The following is a 22,237-nucleotide window of genomic DNA, read 5'->3' on the forward strand; positions in this document are numbered from 1 at the left end:
ATTTTAACCAGATGGTGAGAAGTCGCTTTTTGGAGCTGTTTAGTGCACTTTTGATCATGTGAAAAAGCATCACAGTGCATGTTGATTATCCCAGTGATGCATTTGAGCATGGAGTCATCGCAGGAGGCTGATGGCACTTCAGCATGACGTGTTTAAAGATTGCGTGCTTAGCCTGAACATACACATTTAGGAAACAAAATCTGCACTGCTCTAAAAGCAGTTTTATTTATTTATTTGTTATGTCATCTAATTATTATTATTTTTTTTTAATCATGTCTCACATTTGCACACCGCCCATTCCTGCTCTGTAAGATATTAACCACCTGTAAGGTTAAATGACTAAGGCATGGTGCTTTTGTGAGCAGACCAAATTTATACATTCACATACGCTATGAGATAATAACGGAACGTTAGGAGACAGAGTTGTTTTCTAGGTAAATTCATGCAAAACCGCTGATGCACGTTCCTGTCGGGGGCAGTTTTTCAGCAAGCAGTCTTTGCATTTGCCTCGAAAACAACTCTGTCCCGTAACGTTCCGTTATTATCTCATAGCGTGGTGAATGTGCAGGTCACAACTTGTCCACGAGAGCGTTTTGGAGTTGTTGGATTGTGTATTTGATGAGTTTGATGAGGGAAATCAAGAAATCCCATTAGCCTCTGTAGCGTAGCTCTGAGCAGATTGCGGCTCTGCTCGGCCATTCTAGCTCGCACCAACAAATAAAGGTCACAAACCTACTGCTACACTGTAAAAAAAATTCCGTAGAATTTACGGTAAAATACTGGCAGCTGTGGTTGCCAGAATTTTACCGTAGAAAATACGGTCACAATGTATTACACATTACGGTATGCTGTTTTGGCAACCGTAAATTTCACAGTAGAGAACTGTTATTTGTTTACGGTAATTTGCTGTAAAAATAACAGTTATAATATAAACCTGTTTACGGTAAATTCTTTTAAAAATAACGGATATACTGTAAACCTAATTACAGTCCATCAGTGAAAAAACACGGTAAAACTGTAAGATATAGTACGGTATTTTATTGCAAAATTCACGGTAAAATACTGGCAGCTGTGGTTGCCAGAATTTCACCGTAAAAAATACGGTACAACACATAATGGAATTACAGTTTGTTGGCGTAGATTTTACAGTCAGAAAATGCAAATGGTAAATTATTAAGGAAATAACCAATTAAAGGACAATTCCAGGCGAATTCAACTCGGGGGTGTATTTTCCTATCATTTTAGGTCTAAAAGAAGGAATCTTAAGATTTTCAGTTTAATCGCTCCTGTTTTGCGGTAGTTGCGTCTGTCCCCGCATCGCCACGGCAGCAATGAATGGGAGTGGATGTAAGTTCCGCTGTTTAGGCTGTTTCCATCCCTCAAAGCCGCAATTTTTTTCCACAGACAGCGTAAGATGGAGACTCAAACATGCACCGAGAAGTTTATTTACTTCAAGCAAGCCGACATGTTTGTAAAACTAGATCTAATTCAAAGTCTCCCGGAGTCTCGCGCGAGCCCGAAGTTGCAGTGCTGGTGTATTCAGGTGCAGTTGGAGCTATCGTTTGTGTCATAAACACAGGAATACCAACTCTTGACTTGCTTCAAGTGTACATTTTTTTCCACAGACAGCGTCAGGTGGCTACTCAAACATGCGCTGAGAAGTTTTTTTTTACTTGAAGCAAGTAAAGAGTTGATATTCCTGTGTTTATGACACAAACTGTAGCTTTCCTACTGCACCTGAACACACCGAGCACGGCAACTGGGTCTCGCGCGAGACTCCGGGAGACTTTGAATTAGATCTAGTTTTACAAACATGTCGGCTTGCTTGCTTAAATAAACTTCTCGGTGCATGTTTGAGTAGCCATCTGACGCTGTCTGTGGGAAAAATTTGCGGCTTTGAGGGCTGGAAACAGCCTAAACAGCGGAACTTACATCCACTCCCATTCATCGCTGCCGTGGCGATGCGGGAACAGACGCAACTACTGCAAAACGGGAGCGATTAAACTGAAAATCTTCAGATTCCTTCTTCTAGACCTAAAATGATAGGAAAATACACCCCCGAGTTGAATTCGCCTGGAATTGTCCTTTAAGCCCATTGTAAACCAAAGTACAGACTATAATTGATAAACTTTAAGAACCTCTCTTTGCACATTCTCTGTGAAAAACAGAACTTGTCCAGTATACTCACAAGGCAGTGTTGACATCTTGAAAAGACAGTGTGTGTCCATACATATGAAGAAGGATAGTCCATGATAGAAGAAATAAACATAATGAAAAAAGGAGCCACTTGCCCTGTGTTGATCAACACTAATGAGTCACTGAGTCCAGACTTGGCTGAAGAGGGCTCTTAACATATACATGGTGTTCAAGAAACTGGAACTTAAAGCATCCAGCAGTCACCAGTTCTGCTTGAAGACTCATATATTGTCCATTTGGTGTCCACTGTAGACTGGCATGATCCTCTCTGCAGCCAGAAAACAGAAACAAAGCAAAGGTTAGATTGATGCAGTGCCTGAGCATGGTGCCTACAGAGATAAATTCAGCCTTCTGTTGTTAAACTGAGCTCCAATGAGCTATACATAGAATGAAACCAGCACTCTGGAATATAGTTTTGCAGGTCATCAGGAGTATTTCATTTATTTTATTGTATTAGTGTAAAAGGTAGAAACTGTCACTTTTCAGGACTAAATGATCATCAGTATTTGTTTCACCCTTGTCGAATTGCAGCCAAAATCCTGAATCCTGTCCGTAATACTGATTTTTTTTCTACTGTATGTTTGTATGAAGCTGTTGGCACCGTGCATTTGTGGGAGATCGATTGAGTGAAGTTTGAGTTGTGCTTGCATCTACTCATTTGCTACACTGACATAAACCATTGCTTACCTCTAATTAGCCTTGACAAGACTGGTGTTTGAGTCATTGGGTCCAGACTTGACTGAAGACAGGTGGGACAGAGTCTCATACAGACATGGTACAATGTTGAAGAAACTTTGGGCAGGTGTTGTCATCATTCCTGCTTGAAAATTCACCAGCAGTCTTCAATCAGGTGTTTACTGTGGACTGGCATGAACCTCTCTGCAACCAGACAAAGAAAGACAACAAAGAAAACATTGTTAATGATAATGATAATTATTATTATATAGCACACTGTTGCAAAGTGCTTCCTGCAGCAACAACAACAACAAACAAAACATTAATAAAAGAAGTTGGAACAGAAAAAAAAAAATGGTGAATGAAGAGTAGGTTTAAAAAATCTAATAGAAAGGCCAACCAATAAATATGATTTCAGGAGGCGCTTAAAACAGTTAACAGATTTAGCAGATCTAATAGATTGAGAGAGATTGAGGGAGAAACTGTGGAGGCTACAGCTGAAAACACACAATCCTTTGGATTTGACATTAAATCAGTGATTTTGATGTTTTTTTTTAAGGATAGTTCCGAGGATTTATCCTTAAGGAACTCCAGATAATAGGGTAGTAGACATAAATGGGAGACATAATTATTGATGTGGCCATGTAAATATTTGACAGGTATGAAGAAACAAAAACATTTAGGCTAATGGCAGCACCAGTTCAGAAGCCTATCAATTTAAATGTACTCACTGAAGCTGAGTGTTGATAACGCTGAAGATGTACTGGCCATGCCACATTCCTGCAAAGTAGGCTGCCTTGCATTCTCCAGCTGCACCATGCTGAGGAGAAGGTAAAATGATTTTGTAGTGTTAAAAATGTGTACAACTAAGGATGGGATGGTTCTGTACAAATATAGTATATGTTGAACACAAAATGAACTCATGTAACACTTCAGTAATAATTATAATGGACAGAAGTAGCTACATGGATATCTGAACAAGGCAGTTTTAGGCCGGTGTATTTTCCCTCTTCCACACAAACACAGTAACACATAACTTTACCTTAACAGTAATGATGTTGGCCTCCCTTAGGAACTTCTGCACCTCCATGAGAGCAAGGCTCCTCTTCAGACCGTCTATCTCCATGTGCTAACGTTAGCTTCCACATACTTTACTCTGATTAGAAAACACAAAAACTCTGGTTACTCTCAGGTCCTGTCTCTCACGCTAGTCTCATGCTATAGTAGTCAGCGTTATTAGCTTAACGATCCACCGTTAGCGTTAGCATAACGACCGTTATCGTTATTAGCATAACAATAGACCGTTAGCTGTATTAGCATAACGGTCGTTAGCGTTAGCCTAGCCATCGTTAGCGTTAGCCTAGCTCATGTGCTAAACGGCCAAAGTAACACAAACCATGCTCATTTTTAAATACTTACAGTTCATCTGTAGCTTTTCCACGGACAGTTGGTATCGATCCAACCTGAGAAAGTCCAGTCCGATCCACCGACACTCGTTGCTGAAGCAGTCAGACTTTTTTGCAGACTGAAGCTGGGGCATTTCCATCAAAAATAAAATTAATCCACTTTACTTATGTCGTCTTTGGCTGACAACAGAGCAGCTTGGTTGTAACCAGGTTGTAACGGCGCTCCGGCCAAAAATAACGGATCTTGGTGGCGCGCAGCAAACCAACCGTTGACCCAACAAATGGGTTACTATGGTTACTGCTGGGTCACCTGTAGGTCACCCAAGCCAGAGCTGACTCAAGCTTCTTCTTTTTTTCCTTTTTCCTTTTTTTTTTTTTTTACTGTGTGTAGGTATGTTATGGAGACTACATGTTTGTACAATAGAGATGTTTGTATTTTAAAAAAATATATATTTATGTCTAAACTCTTTTGCACATTTATTCTGAAATATATGTTACATATAGGCTATTACATGTTATTTCTAGGGCGTTTTCACACCTGCAGTTGTTCCGATTCAGCAACTAAACCGATACAACTGTTGCGTTCTTTTTTCTGGGCCGTTTGTGTTCACATTGCATGATTCTAAAGCGGTACAGCGCTTTGCGCTGTGGAACAGCGCCATAGCAACGGCCCTAACAACACCCCATCAGCTGATCAGCAACAATGTCAACAATGAACCGCGGGCTGACTTGCAGTAGTGAGGAGGTTCAATTTCTTATTAATATTTGGGCAGACGAGTATTTAGTTGAAGTTCGATTTAAAAAAAATGCCCAAGCGGTTTATGGCTGGCCTGGGGCGAGACCTTGAAGTGTGCCTATAATGTGCTATAGCTACAAATGTAGTAGCCTAGGTTTAGGCTACATTATTATAATTATTATTAGCCTATGTGTGACCAAGCGTGCTGTCCGGCTGTCTCAGTGCTGAAATGTGAATGAATGACAGAGCGTGTCACTGCCCGTGAGAGAGAGACAGAGAGAGAGAGAGAGAGAGAGAGAGAGAGAGAGAGAGAGAGAGAGAGAGAGAGATGCATTGCTGACCTGGGCATTGTTTCTTAATAGGCCTAAATTAGAAAAACTTTTCTTATCATTCCCCTTTTCCGTGCATGGTTGAAGGAGATTGGCTTGCATCCACGCTCCACTCGCTCCTGCGCTGACAGGTCCCCGCATGTCACATAAACCAGCCCGGGTGTGTGGACACCGCATCAACTCGCCACCCGCATCTATTTAAACTCCGTCGCTTTGTTTTGTTCTTTTGCCCTGATGAAAACCTCCAGGTCGAAACATTTGCCATGGAGACAAAACTACAGCAGCAGTTTAATTGATAAGCCAATTGATTTTTTCAGCGCAGGGATCAAGAACTAAAAGGCAAAAAAAAAAAAAAAAAACCCACCGCGGACAGCGCAGCGCTTTATCCATCATGCGTTCACACCGGCGTGTGTGTGTTTGCAGTGCATGTTAAATTGGGGGTCGCAACTCAAAAAGGTTGAGAACCACTGCTCTAACACCTACAGTTTGACTTTTTTTTCTCTAGTAAACGGGCAGCGTATGACTAGTTAGGGGTTGTTTGCGGAGCTCTGCCCGGTGCCGATGGCCCGCGGCGGATGCTTCCTCCACACAATGCTGGTGGACTCATGGCTTGAGTTTGCGTCTTTCTTTTTTGCCACCGGCTTTCCTGTTTTGTGTAGGAAATGTTATTAAAAGGCCAAGACGACACGCTGCTGATGCTCCATTATGTTTTTGGGGCAGTTGCCCGTGGTCCTCCTCCTCCGGTTGCCCAGTAACCAGTCAATTTGTTCCGATACATGTGTCGGTTGCGTTCTCACTACAAACGAACCGCTCCAGGGCTCGGATGGAAACGAGCCGAGACCGCCTCTCCCAAGCGATCTCGGCCCGCTTGTTTTGTTCCGCATCGAGCGCGATTGCTGTGTTCACATCTGACCAAACGAACCGATATATGACGTAAACGCTCCCTGTTTCGGAACAAATGGTCAGGTGTGAAAGCTGACCATTTGTATCTTAATCTTATCTTAATTCTGTTTTGACAACATGTAGTTTTTCTATTGCATTAAGTGCTTCGCATCGACCCGAACAATGCCCACGTGACCACAGCCTGTCCTGATACCATACTTTTTAACATTCTACTTTCTATAGAAATGATGGTATGATTTAATGGTTGTGTACCGTAAATTTAAACGTAAACACCAGCAAAATCTGTAATTCAGACAGAATGATACCGTCAATTTTACGGTAATTACACGCTTGTGACATTATGGTATTTTACCGTGAATTTTGCGAACTTTTTACAACATTCACAGTAAAATTCCATATTTTCTACTTAGTAAGACCGTAAAATTTAAAGTTATTTACTGTATCTTGATTTACGGTAATTCAGTGTATTTACTACAGTGATATACTATTTTTGATTTTACGGTATTTTACTGTTGCTATTTGACAGTTTTTTACCGTAATTTCTACGGACATTTCTTACAGTGTATGACTATAGGGATTATGGCAATGGGCCAATTTGCCAAAATGTTGAACTATCCCTTTAAAGACAGAAACATGAAGCATGGTTTGTGTCTCTCGTTCCCGGTTTAGTCCCTGGTTTATTTTGAAGTTCCTGACTTGTCTCCTTGTGCTTTTCCTCCTGTGATTACCTCATGTGTCTCACCTGTGTTTGATTGCCACACCTGTGTCTCATTTGCTTGTGTTTCCCATTGTCCTTTGTGGTTTCACCTGTGTCCATGCCCTGTGTTCCTGGGGTTTTTCTACTGCGTGTTCCTGTGGTATCTCTGTCCAAAGGTACCAAAATTCTCCTTCTAGCGCCTCTGAAGCACACAAATAACTTTTTCTGTTTGTCCTAATTATTACTGAAGATACAACAAATAGAACAAACAAACAGATGTTTACAGGAAAGTGACGATGAAAAGCAGATAAAGGAACTATTCCTTTTCTGATAACCTCTTTCTAATCTTTATTTATTCAGGGTACTTTCACTGACAGGCAGCCTCTCTGTTACAGAGACGCCCTGATCAATTTCACGGTTACACACACACACACACACACACACACACACACACACACACACACACACACACACACACACACACACACACACACACACACACACACACACACACACACACACACACACACACACACACACAGAAGTGGAAGCTGCCAGTACAAACATACTTTGACCTGCTGACCTCTTAGGCAGTTGGGGTTAATTGTCCTGCAGACATTTGGGACCGACAGTGTTGTTGAGGAAAACTTCACGTAGTCTCACCAACTCACGTCTCTAACCTTTAGGCCTTTGCTGCCCCCCATGCTGAGACAATACTCCAGGAAGTCTCCCACCAGCTGTTTTGGCCCGTTTCTAAGCTAAGAAAACAGCTTCCTGTCTGTAGCTTTCTCTTTGACAGGCAAACAGAGAGAATGTATTGAAACTCTTGTGAATGAGCTTCTATACAGCTTCCATTATTTTTGCTTCCTTGAGCCAGTTCTTCTGGTTGGTTTTAAACGGGCAGCTATGGTGAATTCACACAGCATTTAATGATAATGCTACAGTATGTGTGTTGAATGGCATATATCACTTTATTTAAAGCATCTTGCAGTTTAATGTTGCACCATGGGGCTTTTACCGTGGATATATATGCACACTGAAACTTTGTGCTGCCACATTAACGTCACCAACAACAAACTGCTCCCTGGTGCAAATGTGTTTAACTCTAGTTAAAAAGTACTGTTTGAAATATTTTGTCATAATGTAAAAAAAAAGAATGAAGTAGATTGTTTTTTCTTTCTCATTATATAATATATCTATTAAATGCTGTAGTGGTACTATATGGGAAAGATCTTTCCTAAACTCTTTATTGCGTAAGTGATACTTAAATCAGAGGATGAGGTACTGTACACACTATTAAGCATTAGCTAAGCTTTAAATACTGAATTCATCATTTATAACACATGAATACTCAATAGTATGTAGTTTATAAACACAGTTAAAAACTGTACTGACTGTATTATAAACTACATACAAATGAATATTCATGTGTTATAAATTCAGTATTTATTAATGCTTAACTAATGCTTAATAGTGAGTACTTATTATAAAGTGAGGCATGTTTTCACAACAAAGTGAAGTGTGTCCTGAGACAAAGGAGGTGATTATCTGGATCCCGCTGGGTCACATTAGCAGCCCCAATTTGCAGCTACGGATAAATAAAACTTCAAAATCACAAAATAGGTTGGACTGAGAATAGAAGCAGGCCCTAACATCACATGAGCAGGTGTTAATTAACACAGTGCAATTACGCAGAGTCTGAAGTTAAGTAGACTCAGAAAATTCATTCACTCTGTTTTGCAAACTAAAGCCTCAGGGAATGCATTTGTGTGGCTTTTTTTTTTTAAACGTCTCTGCCTTTGGTCACATGTCGTGTCTGCACCATGGGACTAACAATAGATTCTCTTCCATTTGCCTCTTTGGTGCATCTCAGAGCTACACATTTAATGCACAGGCCTGCATATTAGAAAAGAAGGACCCAGAATGTGCCCGTGTTTTATTTCAAAGACAAGCCAGTGAGCTTTGTACTCCTAATAGATGAACATCCAAAAGATGTAAACGCAGCACCGTGGGTACCTTGCAGGATTTGTGTCATTTTGTGTCAGCAAACATGTTGCAATTCTCATACAGAAATCACAGGTTTCACAGACTTAACAGGGCCGCTCAGGTAAGGGGCTATAAAATCCTCTCCACCTCTTCAAATATATATAAATATTAATGTCTGTGTAGAGTGGCTTAAGAGGTTTATGCATTTTTAAACCTCCCCGTGTCCCCAGTTTTTTTTTTTTTTTTTTTTTGCGCATTTATTCTGTTCTCTGGTTTACATGAAATGCACATCACCACAGTTGGGGCAGAGTTGTTAAATGCAGTTCATTGTCTCTGTTATTCATTGTCTCTGCTTTGTCACCACCCACCCCTCCCCTCCCCTGCGCCCAGTCCCTCTCCCCCCTCCCCCTGTGCCGTGCTTTCTGTCAAGCCTCAGGCAAGACAAGATGTTCGCAGCGGGATAGATGAATGATATCAACACCTTGGTGTCAGTTTTGCAAATTCAAGCGATATCTTTGCGACCTGAGCTCAGACTCCCAGGGAGTAGCTGTAATTATTCAGTGAGTCATGGCAAACTTCCCCCCTTCCCTCTCGGCCCCACAGAGGACGACGTCCTGGCGCCACGAAATGTACCTGTCTGGTCCGCGCGTCTCAAAGTCAGGGTCTCCGTGTCAACAATAGAACTTCATTGATTCTCTTATCAGGATTAATAAAGTCTGAGGCGTATCAGCGCTGAGTAGCGCGTACAGAAAGGAGATTGGAGCTGCCGCACTGTTGCATGTTGGCGGCGACAGCTTGATGCTTTATTTCAAATCAGACGAGACTGTGCAGCGGTACCTCATCTTTTTATAGGCAAACATGAAACAGAAACAGGAGTGAATAAATGGCTTTGCCTTGTGGTGATGGCTGTTTCAGATGCTATCTACATCTACTATTTTTTTGGTGTGTTTGTTTCCCATTGTGTGTGAGTCAGCTCCCCAACACCTGCATAAAAGATCTTCTCCCCTAAAAAGATAAAAAAAAAAAAAATACAACTATTTATAATCCTTGTGATCACTATTTTTAAAAAAAATAGTTCAAAGGACACCAGTGAGATCAGAGGACAGACGTGAGGCTGCAGATCCTTAAAAAGTGACTGAGAATATTAATGTTGACCGTCAAGAGTTATGGTTGTGTAACTGATGTAAGAAATTAAGGGCATGTAAAAAATCCTTCCTCTTGTCAAAAGCTCATGCTTGTATGTGAACAGTGAACAAACCGCTGAGCATCTTTAGACACCTACTCAATGCAATCGACTTCCCATGTGCAATTCATCCTGCCAAGAATCACACATTCCTTGCCACCACAATCTGTCTCCTGTTTTCTTCACTGAATCCAGTGATTGTGCTCCAGTAAAGCACCACTCCTTCACTGAATCTACCCCCTTGAAACCTTTGATCCACTTCTCCGTGGAGAGACTCTCTGAGAGGTTAGTCAGTCATCAAATTCAGGTCAGCGTGTGTGGCAAACATTTCACTAGCCATTGCACACCAAGTTCCCCGGGGGTGGAGGAGGGGGGGTGGGTCCAATCAGCACCAGCCTCCCCATGGCTGCACTTCCCAGTGGCTCAGTCAGCATCCGCACACACTACGTTCCAGCACAAGACCTCGGACACACTTTTTTTTTTTCTTTTTTGAAAGCCACCGCACACATCCAGATGGTTACAATCGTTTAGAGAGGAGCTCTTAGCTCGGGAGCATTTCAATTATTAATTCCTTGTCTCTTGCTGGTTCTCTCATCTTATTTTGAACACTTGAATTGTCGGCCCCGTCTCCTAAAAATATGTTGCAGCGGAGCCTTGCTGCTGTAGGTGCCTTCCTTTCCTTCCGTCCTCACCCCCACAAATTTTCACACATGAAAACTTGAGAGGACAGACCAGCTTGCCTGTTAAAAAAGCTGTTGGATCTCAGCACTTGTTAACAGAGGTAACTCTAGTTTCAATGCTATCAGTCGGAGACGCTCGACACCCCTGTGATGCATCACCCCCCACCTCCCCATCTCGCTTCCCACTTGCACAGTTGTCAACTAGCACTGCTCCTTTTTCTGTTGCTGGTGTTTTCATTTATCTTCTCCTTTTTCCCTCTCAAATTTTCAACTATGCCTCAACGAGTTTAATTTATATTTATGGTTGTGCAGATATTGTGTGCATGATTAGTAACTACTGTTTCAACACTCTATTTAAATTAATAACTAAGCTTGATATTAAATCTGAAGGTGGATGATTGATTGTTGCAGCTCTGCTCTACAAAATCTCTGCTCACTGAGGTGTTTGCCTGGCTATTTTTAGGAGGGTATCCCCAGCCCGGGGGCAGGCCTAACAATGCTCTCTCATCCAAAACAACACATTTCTGATGATGGTGTAAAAGTCAAAGGCTGCAGAACCGTAATAACCAGAGTCAAAAGCATTTCCTTTTCTGTTGCTAATGCTCTGACCTGCCATAGATTACTTGGATAAAGTGCTTATTAAATGAAACAGCATGTGTGCATGCTTCTTACTTGTGTAATATGCTTTGATTTGTTCACATTTTCCAGACACACTATGTGCCATGTTTGGCTTGTTGACTTCTCCCCCGGGGCGGCTGCAGACTCGTATAGCGCACACAGTCTTTTGCTCATTTTCTCTCACCAACTGACTTCAATACAGCTGTGAGGGGTGAGATGTTTGACAGCAGACACATGGGCAAACGTTTGATTTCGTGACCTACAATTATATTTATTTCTAATGCGTCATGAGGGACCGAGGGCAAACGAGGCAAGTTTAAGAGACACAGCTGTGAGTAAAAGATTACCCAGCAACTCCTCAGGCTCTGTTGGCCTGTCTGCATCAGTGGTCATTGCTCAGGGCTCAATGCTTTTTTGAGATACTTGGTCTTCCCTGTTAAACAATAGAAGGCTGAGAGTTGCCCTTCCTTTCATTGCAAATAATGGGGTGATGCTTACAAGACGACTGTAGTGAAGCTAGAGCTTATTTTGATCTGAATTTGGATCAAACTGTGCATTTAGGGGGGCAAAATTGACTAATTAAAAATGAATAGTAAAGTAGAAATCAAATCTTGAAACTGGCGGTCTCTGACTCCAGCTTTCCAAATGGTGCTTATTCAACTACAGTCTGATGTTAGTTGTGATGTCAGAACACACTGACTGAATGTTAACTAGAAAATCAGCAGGATGAAAATAATCATTAGTTGAAGACGTTTGTATAATTAGCTCGGCTCCTGTTGAGCATCAGACTGAGTTTTTGAAGCTACGTATGTAAATACATGATGTATTTTTGTTTTCTCAAACGTAACGGTTTAAACATCCATAAACAATTCTTAAAATGTTTTAAGAATCCCCACATTGACTTTTATGTCAGGCCTCACGCATGTTTTCCAATGAGGTCATAAGCTTAATTTTATGCAACCCTCCCAATCTACATAGTTCAGTTATAAAGAAAAACAAACAAGTCTTTACTTGGAGGAACAACAGCTGCACCCCTCTTATCCCTCTCTCTCATCACTTCCAGCTGCCGTCTTCTTCTGAGTTCAGCTGAGAAAACCCACTTTCTTTTGAATTTAAATTTTCTTCTTCCTGAAAATGAGCGGAACAGATATCTACATTCATGAATATCACGACTCCTAGACCTTGCCATAGGGTGTGAGCAAGTAATACATTAAAAGGTATGTCACGTATGTTCATCATGCTGCTTCACATTACTTAATTTATAAAAATTCAACCAACCATCTCAAGTGTAATGCCAATCATGTTTCCCCCCCACCTCCCATCTCCCTCCTATAATTCTGTAGTGCCACATGCGGTTCACATGTCAAGATACAAAATATCCTCAAAAGTTCCAGCAGAGAGCTGCTCCAAAGTGTCTTTGAATAGAACAGGCTATTCTCTCTAAAGTGGCATAATTTCCACAAGGTTGCTCAGCCTCTGTTTGCCTCTGGAAATAGCTTCTGCAACCCAGTGGAGCAGCAGCAGAGCTCCCTCATCAGGTCACCATGTCACACAGATAGGTGGTTTGTTCCAAGTCATTCAGGCAATATAAAACACTGCTGCCTTTACTATGATGTGTGAACACATGGGAACAAGAAAAAAAAACATGCATTTTTTTTCGTTGGTTGTTTTATTGATCCCTGAAACAAGATGCTGATTAGAGATGGAAAGTGCTCTGAGCAACTCTAGATGAAAGTAACTCTGTAGAATACATTATTAAGCATTGGCAAGAGGTAAAAATGTCAATAGTAGCTAATCACACTCTCCATCTTTCTGGAGGAACGGCTGTCTGAGAGTCTGCAGTTTGTTGAGACAATCAGTGAATTCTGACAGACTTTCAATATTACTGTAGTTCTGAAGCCAAATCAAGTGAAAAGAGAGTGGGCTTTGACTAGAACAGCTAATAGAGCCCACAGCCATTGAAGTGATGCTTTGAGGGTCCATGATAACACACCTAGCTGAAGTGGAAAACAGGGAGGAGGTGTATATGGGGAAATATACTGTTTGATGAACTTACATGTTCAGTGTAGCCTGCTACTACATTATCACAACTAATTAGGCCTACACTTAGCTCATGAGAACATTGCTTTAGTGCAACAACTGGAGAGTCCATGAGGCCAAGCTTTTACTTTACCACTGATGCATGTAATATGTGGGATGCAATGTAACTGTTGGTTAATATCATATTCTAAGCATGAATGATTTTGTACATGTACATTTTTTTTGGCTATCTTTGCAGTGATTGTACAGCGACCTAATAATCCCTGTCAGAGGAGTGATAATCTAATATTCGCTATGGGTCAATTAAGATATTTGTGTTTTTTTTAAAATGTGTTTCTGTAGTTTCAAATGCAGAGATTAATTACATAACACGATATGACTTTGAGACAGAGTGGACGCCTTTCGAGCTACTTGAGGCAGTAAGAGGACGATAACAGCGTGATTGAGCTGTTTCAAGATCTTTTCAGCTGGCCATGTCCGTCTCTCCTTGTTCTGCTTGGTCAGTTTATTCATGACCTGACTCACCAACGAGCATGATATTTGATATGAAGGTTAAACGTCCCTCCGTTACAATCATGTATAATAATAAAAGACAGGGAAGAGCAGGAAGAGCAGCATGCTCTTTTTACAACTTCCCCACCTCAGCCAGCTGCACAACAGCATGAAATATGCATATAAATGCGTATCTTGTGTCATATTTTTGTTGTGACTGGAAGTAACAGAATGTAGGCTCACACACTTACTATGCAAAATAACCTTTATGTAAGTAAGTTGAATGCCTCAAGCTGTGATTTTGATTTTCTTTCCAGCTAATTCAAATAACTTTTTGTGAGCATGAAGAGATAGAAAAACTGCAATTCTACATGTATTATTAATAATTAAATGAATACATTAAAATATATTGTCACCCCACATTTCCTTCAATCTTCAAAAAGGAGATCTTTTTTAAATCTAAATTAGCAAGGAAAGATGTCCATATACTCTTCATGCGGCATGAAATCAGTATAAAGACATCAAAGTTGGATGCTTTGTTGCAGCAGGTTGGTCAGGCACACATTCAAAGCTTTTAGGCTAACATCATATGTGTGTTTTTTTTTTTTTTTTTTTTTGATTGGCTCAGTGGAGTTTGAGCTTGTATGATTATTTGGTCGGTGAGTGCAGCTCCAAGAGCCAGGCACTCCGAGTTATCACTCTAAAGCAGCATTTCTACAGCAACGTCTCGAGCTGCCCCCTCTCTCGCTCTCTCTGTCAACTGTTGGAGGATGAGTATGACACATAGGTTGCAGTCACTCTGGGAAAACAGTAGAGAAACTGTGTGATTGTCTTTATTTCTGGCATGTTTTCTGCACATAATTGTATCTCCTTGTTGGCAGCGGTGTAAATAACAACCCCTTTTTTATGATCCAAGTAAAATCAACGCCTACGTTAGTTTTGATGTGTTTTTTTTAAATCCACAAAGCATCTACAGTACAGTAGAAGTCTAATTTTGTCACCGAAAAAAACGTGTCAGTAACATTTCTGCACATGCTACAAATGTGCATGACACAGAAAACGCTTGTGCGTCTCTCTCTCTGGAGTTGGTCGCCCCCTTGGGCTGTTCCTGTTATAGAAGCCACGAGTGTGTCAAGACTTAACAGAGGGAACAGATGAAAAAAACTCCACAAAAAACAAAGATACAGAGTTTGTCAAAATACGCATTTGATTTGGTAAACTTTTAATCACTGAATAGTCTGTCTGACATTTATTCCATTTTCAGCTGTTGAGTGCGACATTTTTCCGGAAATAATTTAGAAGACATAATTGGAGGCAGTCTGCGTAAAACAATCTTTTTAAAAAAGGGTCAGGTCAGGGTATAGTAAGTTAATGCGTTGTTTTTCTGTCAGTAAGTGCTAATTATTGATGGAAGTCATATCTGAAAATATAACAGCTCAGAACGTCAGCAGTATATTGCAGGAAAAATAATAGAAAGCTGTTACCAGGGAGGATGAGTTCAAATACTTTGATATGATGTGAGACTTGTGATCTAACATATTCTAGACTTCCAGAATAAACCTCCCAGAGACTGCATTTGAGGTAATCCAGTCATTTTAGGATTGTGTGCTGATGATGCCACAGAGCCAGGGACTTTTGTTTTGCTCTGAATAGGATCAGCACCTCTGACAAAATGCATCACAGAGTGAATATGACAAGGACAGGGCAGTATTATTTTTTATAAAGTGGTTTAGCTGCCATGTTGTGTTTAATCAAACTTGGGTAAATCCAGGGCTTGGGAACAGTTGCATTTTAATGCGGCGATGTTGGCAAGTTAGTGTTGACAGTTAAGGCTCACTGGAGACTAACATTGTATGATGCGAACCACAGGTCATCTGGGTCATAAATATATGATTTTTGGAAACTGGAGGCAGTCCTATCATTTCATTTCTCTCCACTTACAGAGCAGTTTGATTTCTGCATTATGTTGTACACAGGGAGCACCGCCGCCGTCCTCCCTCCTCCCTTTCATATGTGATTTAATTCAGCGGAAATTGCCACGAGTGTCTTCTGGTATATGTATCAGGCAAACATATAATTTTCCTAGCAGGATGATAAATGAGGGAACATGTGAAGAAAAGGGCGGAAAAAAGTTTGTTTGCCCTTTGAAAAGGACACTTTTGCACATAAGAGCAAAAGGGCAGGAGCTGCCACCAACATACACACACACAAGCGCTAAATAGACTTGGTGAAGAGATGTTGGCTGATGTAATAGTAACGACCAATAAAAAACTATATCATTGTAAAAAACAGTTACAGACATTAGAAATTCAACACTTTAGTGGCTCCCTATGGAGACCCCAGCATGCACAGTGGTAACATAGTTTATTCACTCATCTTGAGGAAATGTTTTCCACTTCTGTCTTTGACTGCCTTAGTAAAAGAAGCACGGGAACTGACTTTGACTGGTGGTAATGCACTCTTAATTAATGTAAGAGTGGCACCGAAATTTGAGCAGTAATGTAACACTCTTAAGTTTTGTCACACATTTCCCAGAGCAGTAAGAGTGTGTATGGCATCATATTCAGGGCTCTTTGAGATGCTTAGGAAGACACATGTTAAAGCTGCATTCTCTAAAGATTTCATTTTTGAATTTGCAACACCTTTAATTAATGATTGTAAGAACAAATCTTAACAGGTCACGATTCTACAGCTAAAGAAAAAAAAAAAATATATATATATTTTTTAATATTCATTATATAATTGTTTTTTTTCTATAAACAACTGTGATCTGACTTAGCAGCACATGTCATGAGTCTGTGCACAGTGAAAGCAGTTGGTTCCCTCTCTGAGAAGTTGGAGGTGTGCAGTTTGTCGCCCGCAGCCTTTCATCTAACAGCTCACTGTGGAGGATGCTCTTGTTCCGCTGCTCCCTCTAACACCTCAGTCAAAGTCAAAGTCAAAATCATTTATTAGTCTCCCGTAGGATAAATTTATCTCGGACAGAGAGCAGAGCTGCTTCACAACAAAGACAAAAACAGTACAAGGGAAAAGCAGCAGGGAAATACTAAAAACATACAGTAAAATCATTAAAGTGCAATATGCCTCAGAAAGTACTAGTGGCAGATGTGTGGACACGCAAACATTCATACCTCAAACCTCAAACTGGTGCACTGTCATAAATAATGCCAAAAATGACTGTTGTTGTGTAATGAAAGGTCACTTGTGTTTTGTCAGTAAAATGTTTTGGATGTGAAGATGCAGCAGTAGAAATTTGGTTTGCAACATCAGTCATGAAAACAAAGGTTAAAAGGGTAAGACGCTTTAATGGCCTTTATGTCTGCAGTACCCACAATGCATACATCACAGCACAGTTAGACATTTGGGTAACTATGGACGACAGTGTCAGCCATAGTTAATGCTCTTGACTGACTGAATGAGTGAGTGATGATATTCAGCCTCTGGTCACTGGGATATTCAGCAACAGTTTGTTTCTTATTCTGGTCAGGATATACAGTTTTTTTATACATTTGGAGTTGACTCATGTTTCAGTAGCAGCTGATGCAGCCTCCAGACACTAGCCTCAAGCAGATACGAGGAGCTGACTGCAGAGGTCTGTTGGGCTCACTTCTCTCTAACTCCATGCCCTCAAGACTGTTTTCATTCTGAGACTTATAGTCTTCATCCTTGGGACACTGCCTCAAGTGACATCACTCGAGGCAGGTTTGTGTTAAGCCACAAATGCCTTTACACAACCTTTTCACTTATGCATGAGTAGCTACTCACCAAGACCTGTAAACAGAGTTTGTGCATAAAACTGATGGCATCTCTCATGCTCACTCGGAGCTCAGAGCTCTCAGCTTGTTGTCCTGTATGGTTCATTACTGTGTATAAAGAAGTTTGGAGAACTTTTAGCAGATGTTTGAAGCAGATGTTTCTCTTAAGCACATTTGTGAGTTAACAAAGCGCATCAGTGGATTAAAACCTAATCAGATTTTAAATGCTGCTATTCATTTGCCAAAGGCAGGAGGGGTTTGTCAATCTATGAAAATCTTCAGTTATGATACTAATGAGAAATTCTGTTGTATCTTTTACAACCAGATTCACTGTAGTGAAGTTAGTGGCTTTGTTTAATAAAATGCTACCTACATCATGAGTAGCTTATTACCACAGTTATTGTTTTATATGTAAATAATATGAAACAAATGTGATGTGTGTGAAGATGCCTTTTACAGTGATTTGATTTTTTTCCTCAATTAAATCACTTCATGTGGTGGTGATGTGATTGACTGACTGAATCGTGTGGTTATTCCCTCTGCTTGCAACTGTAATGATCTGTGAGATTCCTATGTGGGATAGTACTGTATGGTGTGGCCTACTTTTACCATGAAATGAAATTTCATATAGCGTGAAGGTAATGCTGCCGGAATTGGCTCAGGTGTACAACTTGCATGAGCTGTGTTTATCCCTGAACGGTGAGATATTATAGCCTTTCATCTTATAGCAATTTGAAAAACATCCAAATGAAGAGTGAGGTTTTTACTGAGTATTTCACAAAACAACTGAAAAGAGTGAATCATTTGTGATAAACTGTGAGCAGCAGCCTGGAGCTTTTTTTTCTCTCTCTCTCTGTCTTTGTTTGTTTGAGTCTGTCCATCAGACAACCGGGCTGGTAGCATAACACAGAACTAAAGAGACAGATGACAAGCTGAGGCGCAGAGCAATCAAACACCAGCGACAGTACGACAGGCGTACACAACCTTTAAGTGAAAAATGTTGTACTGTAATATTCCTGTGGCATTGTTGCAGATCCCACGGCTGATAGCACAGCAACAATCAGCTGAAGGAAACAGGTCAAGCTCAGATGCAGCGAACACAAACACTGTTTTGGTTTGTATTCCATATTAAACTGGATAATTTATTTGTGATTTATTCAAAATTTTAAACTAAATTTGCAATTCATCCCTACAGTAGTTGAAGCATTACTTTTTCATGAACAACCAATTCATGCTCTTGATACGTGGTTAAAAGCTTCTTTCGTTCTAAATCTTAACAAACAAGATCCTAATCTTCCCATCCTTGAACAACAATACAAGTTTTTTTTTTTTTCACATGTACATATTTGTGTATCCAAGAAAAACAAGACAGTTGGCGGGGTGTCTTGTGCATTGCTGGTGACAAACATAGCAGTTAGGAATTGCTTCTTGTGCGTCTTTACATCAGTGTGTTAGGTTGCTCACAGCATTGTTAACACCTCATATCGTTCCCAAACTTGTCAGAGACTGAGTCATAAAGTATTTTTTTTTGTTTTTAATAGCTTTGGCTCAGGAGTTAGAGTGAGTCGTCCACTAATCAGAATAACGGTGGTTTGATCCCCTGCCTCTGCAGTGCCAATTGAAGCTGCCCCTGATGCATTATGTGTGTGAATGTGTGTAGAAAAGCTAAATGTGTGTGGGGAAAGCCCTGTATGAATGTATGTGAATGACTGAGCGTGCCTGGTAGTGTAAAGCTTAATGTGCTATATAAATGCAGCCCATTCCATTTGAATATAGGGAGGGAAAGAAAATGTGAAAAGAATAGCTTTGCTGTGTGTAATGCACAGATGGTTAGAGATAAATCCGCTCTCTGTGCACCAGTGCCTTGAATTACCCCTGCATCAGTGGAAAAGCTCACGGGGTCAGACCTCACAACCTGCTCCCCTTCCTCTATTTCTGCACCATCACTGCTTCTTCCACAAACCCAGTGTGATATTTGCCTGGAAAGACTGAGGACTTTATCTGGAAAGCACCACATGCTGCTACTGTAATATTGCCTCTTGGCTTTTTGTTTTTTTTTCTTGATTTTTTTGCCAGTGTAACATGACTCAGGATAATAGAAAGATTTACCTGATTGGAGGAATTTTAGCTGCTGGCAACTTGAAGTCAGGCCGTAGATACTGTCATGCTGATGCCCAACTTGATTCTCCCAAACTGTTTGAATGACATTAAGGGCATATGATTGTGATTAACAGTGCAGATTATCTCTCATGCTTTTCATTTTAATAACCCATTTGTTGGGACAAGGATTAGATGAGGATTAGAAATATCTCTGCTAGGTCACAGCTCAGAATTGGCAGGACTAAATTGGACAGAATTGTTCACCTTAATTAGTCTCAGCAGATAAAAGCAGACAAGGATAAGCAGGAGGTGAATTCAGGGAACTGGCAGTGGTCAGTGACAGGCAGGGAAGCCAGGTAAAAGATGGAAAAAAAATACAAAACAAGTAATTGAGGCTGGAAAGCTACAGCTGAGGTAGCACAATTGACGGAGTAGTTGGGAATGGACCAGTCACTGGAGTGCCAGGGTCTGAAATGACAAATGAGGTAGCGATACATTTCAGATGGAGCAAAAGCTGAGTTTACAGTAAAAGTGGGGTTGAATTGAGTTGACACTATGCCTTTGATGCTGCTCAGTTCCTCAGATGTACATGTAGAAGCTGTTACAAAGAACACATTTCGGCTTGCATGCTTCAACAAGAAAACATCTTTTGGTTGTTGTTGTTTTTTTTTAATTTAATATTATCTGAATGTAATGTGATCTATAAATACACATTCGCTTTCTCCTATAAGCCATCAAGCTTGATGTACTGCAGGTATACATGATTTATATGGTAATAAATTCTTTGCAGTTTATAGGCCAGAAAGTCAAAGGTCAACTTGAAGGCTTTTCTTGATGAATTATAGAGCCATGACAACCTGGCAACTAAAGAAGCTGATAGTACTATTAATGGCTTATGTTTGATCTATGAATCATTGGTTTAATAACTATTTATGAAGCCGTCAGTTACAGAGCAGATATGAAGATGAAAATGTGAATCCTTTTAGAATAAAACACATTGTTGTGTAAAAGAGCTCGAGAGCTCTTTATAGTAGTGTGTGGAGCCCAATACAATCTACTAAAAGGGCTTTGAAAATTACCATAGAATTGAATCAACACCTCCATTACTCTGTCCTTGCTGATGGTACGAACCATGCGTGACACAGCAGCTGTGCTATCATGGTTGTGAAGAACACACAAGAAAGTCGCAAATGTCGCATGGCAACCAATCAATGAAAATGTCAAGGCAGTTTTTTTTTCTTTTCGCAAAGTTAAACAAGCAAACCTGACATGTTTCAAAATGCATCGCAATGGACTGTTTTGCTGCATCTCAGAGGGCCCACATCCCGCCTCATTCGAGAGCTTTAGTGGTTTAACTGACTCTTGATGTCCCAATCTGTTCTGTGCCATGCTGCGCTGACTGAAACGATTGAGAATTGGGAGTTTTGCTCTTAAGCACAACACAAAGCAAGGCTGAGTGACGATACAGCTTTTATTGCCATGACACAAATGAAAAGCATTATCTGAGCTTCTTTTTTTAATAATATTTTTCCCCCTACTTATGTTTGAGCTGCCACAAGCAGATTGCTGCTCTCAAAGCACTAATGTCATATTACAAAAATTAATTCAAATGCAAAGGATCTTACTTTGCTTCTGCTGTTGCCTGAAGAGTCGCTGTGGGGATTTCTAAGGTGGATGCTTTCCTTGCTGTTGTTTACAAGGCTCTTTGAGTCAGGATGAGTGAATGTGAACATTACAGTCTGCACTGTGAGATTTGTTGGAATTGCTAATCCCCAATGGGAAAACATCTGTATTATGCAACTGTCTAAACACAGAGATAAACATATTCATTCATTTATCTGTCCGCTTATTTTTACGAAGTATATTGGAAGCTCCAGGGTTCAACTACTCACAGGAAGTTGGATAATTTGATTGCAAAACAAAGTGACACACATGTAATGTAAGATAATAGTACTGTATGGTGGAGCTGGGGGCTGAGCACACCCAGCTGGATAGCTCAGTCAGTAATGGCACTGTCTTTGGATTGGGAGGTTCGGGGTTAAATCCCATTCATGTTTAGTGTGTTTCTTGGGGCAGCAAGAGCTGCAGAGGAAGAGCTTGCTTTTTTTAATATAAAGAATAGATGTGAAAGGTATATGCTATGATCACAACGATTTGTGTTCTGTGTCATTATTAGTAAGTATTATCAGGAAGTGTAATGCCGTGCCATACCGCGCTAGTGGAAAAGCGCCATAAGATACTTGGAGCTTTTCTGTGTAGCGTGTGCATTTTCTCCTTGTGCTTGTGTGAGTTTCTCATTCAGCTTTCTCCCACACTCCAAAGACACAGACACAGACACACGTCAGGTTAATTGTTGACTAAATTGCCAGTGGGTGTGAATAAGCGTGTGAATGGTTGTTGTTGTCCAAATATGTCAGCCCTGTGAGGGACTGGCAACCTGT

The 22,237-nt window shown here is 40.6% G+C and overlaps 1 protein-coding gene and 1 long non-coding RNA gene across 9 annotated transcripts in view; one reads left to right on the top strand and one right to left on the bottom strand.

Annotated features, from left to right (window-relative positions):
- The window catches only part of LOC311001145 (corticotropin-releasing factor receptor 2), a 45,324-nt gene that overhangs the window by 7,678 nt on the left and 15,409 nt on the right, over positions 1–22,237 (top strand). The gene's annotated exons all lie outside the window — the stretch shown is intronic.
- Positions 2,200–4,545, bottom strand: LOC311001148. The gene is made up of 5 exons (XR_014596142.1): positions 4,291–4,545; positions 3,914–4,027; positions 3,603–3,691; positions 2,884–3,075; positions 2,200–2,464 (listed from the first exon to the last, which is right to left on the bottom strand). It is a non-coding gene; the product is annotated as an uncharacterized lncRNA (long non-coding RNA).

The sequence above is a fragment of the Trachurus trachurus genome (assembly GCF_905171665.1).
Source record: "Trachurus trachurus genome assembly, chromosome: 17".
Taxonomy (NCBI): domain Eukaryota; kingdom Metazoa; phylum Chordata; class Actinopteri; order Carangiformes; family Carangidae; genus Trachurus; species Trachurus trachurus.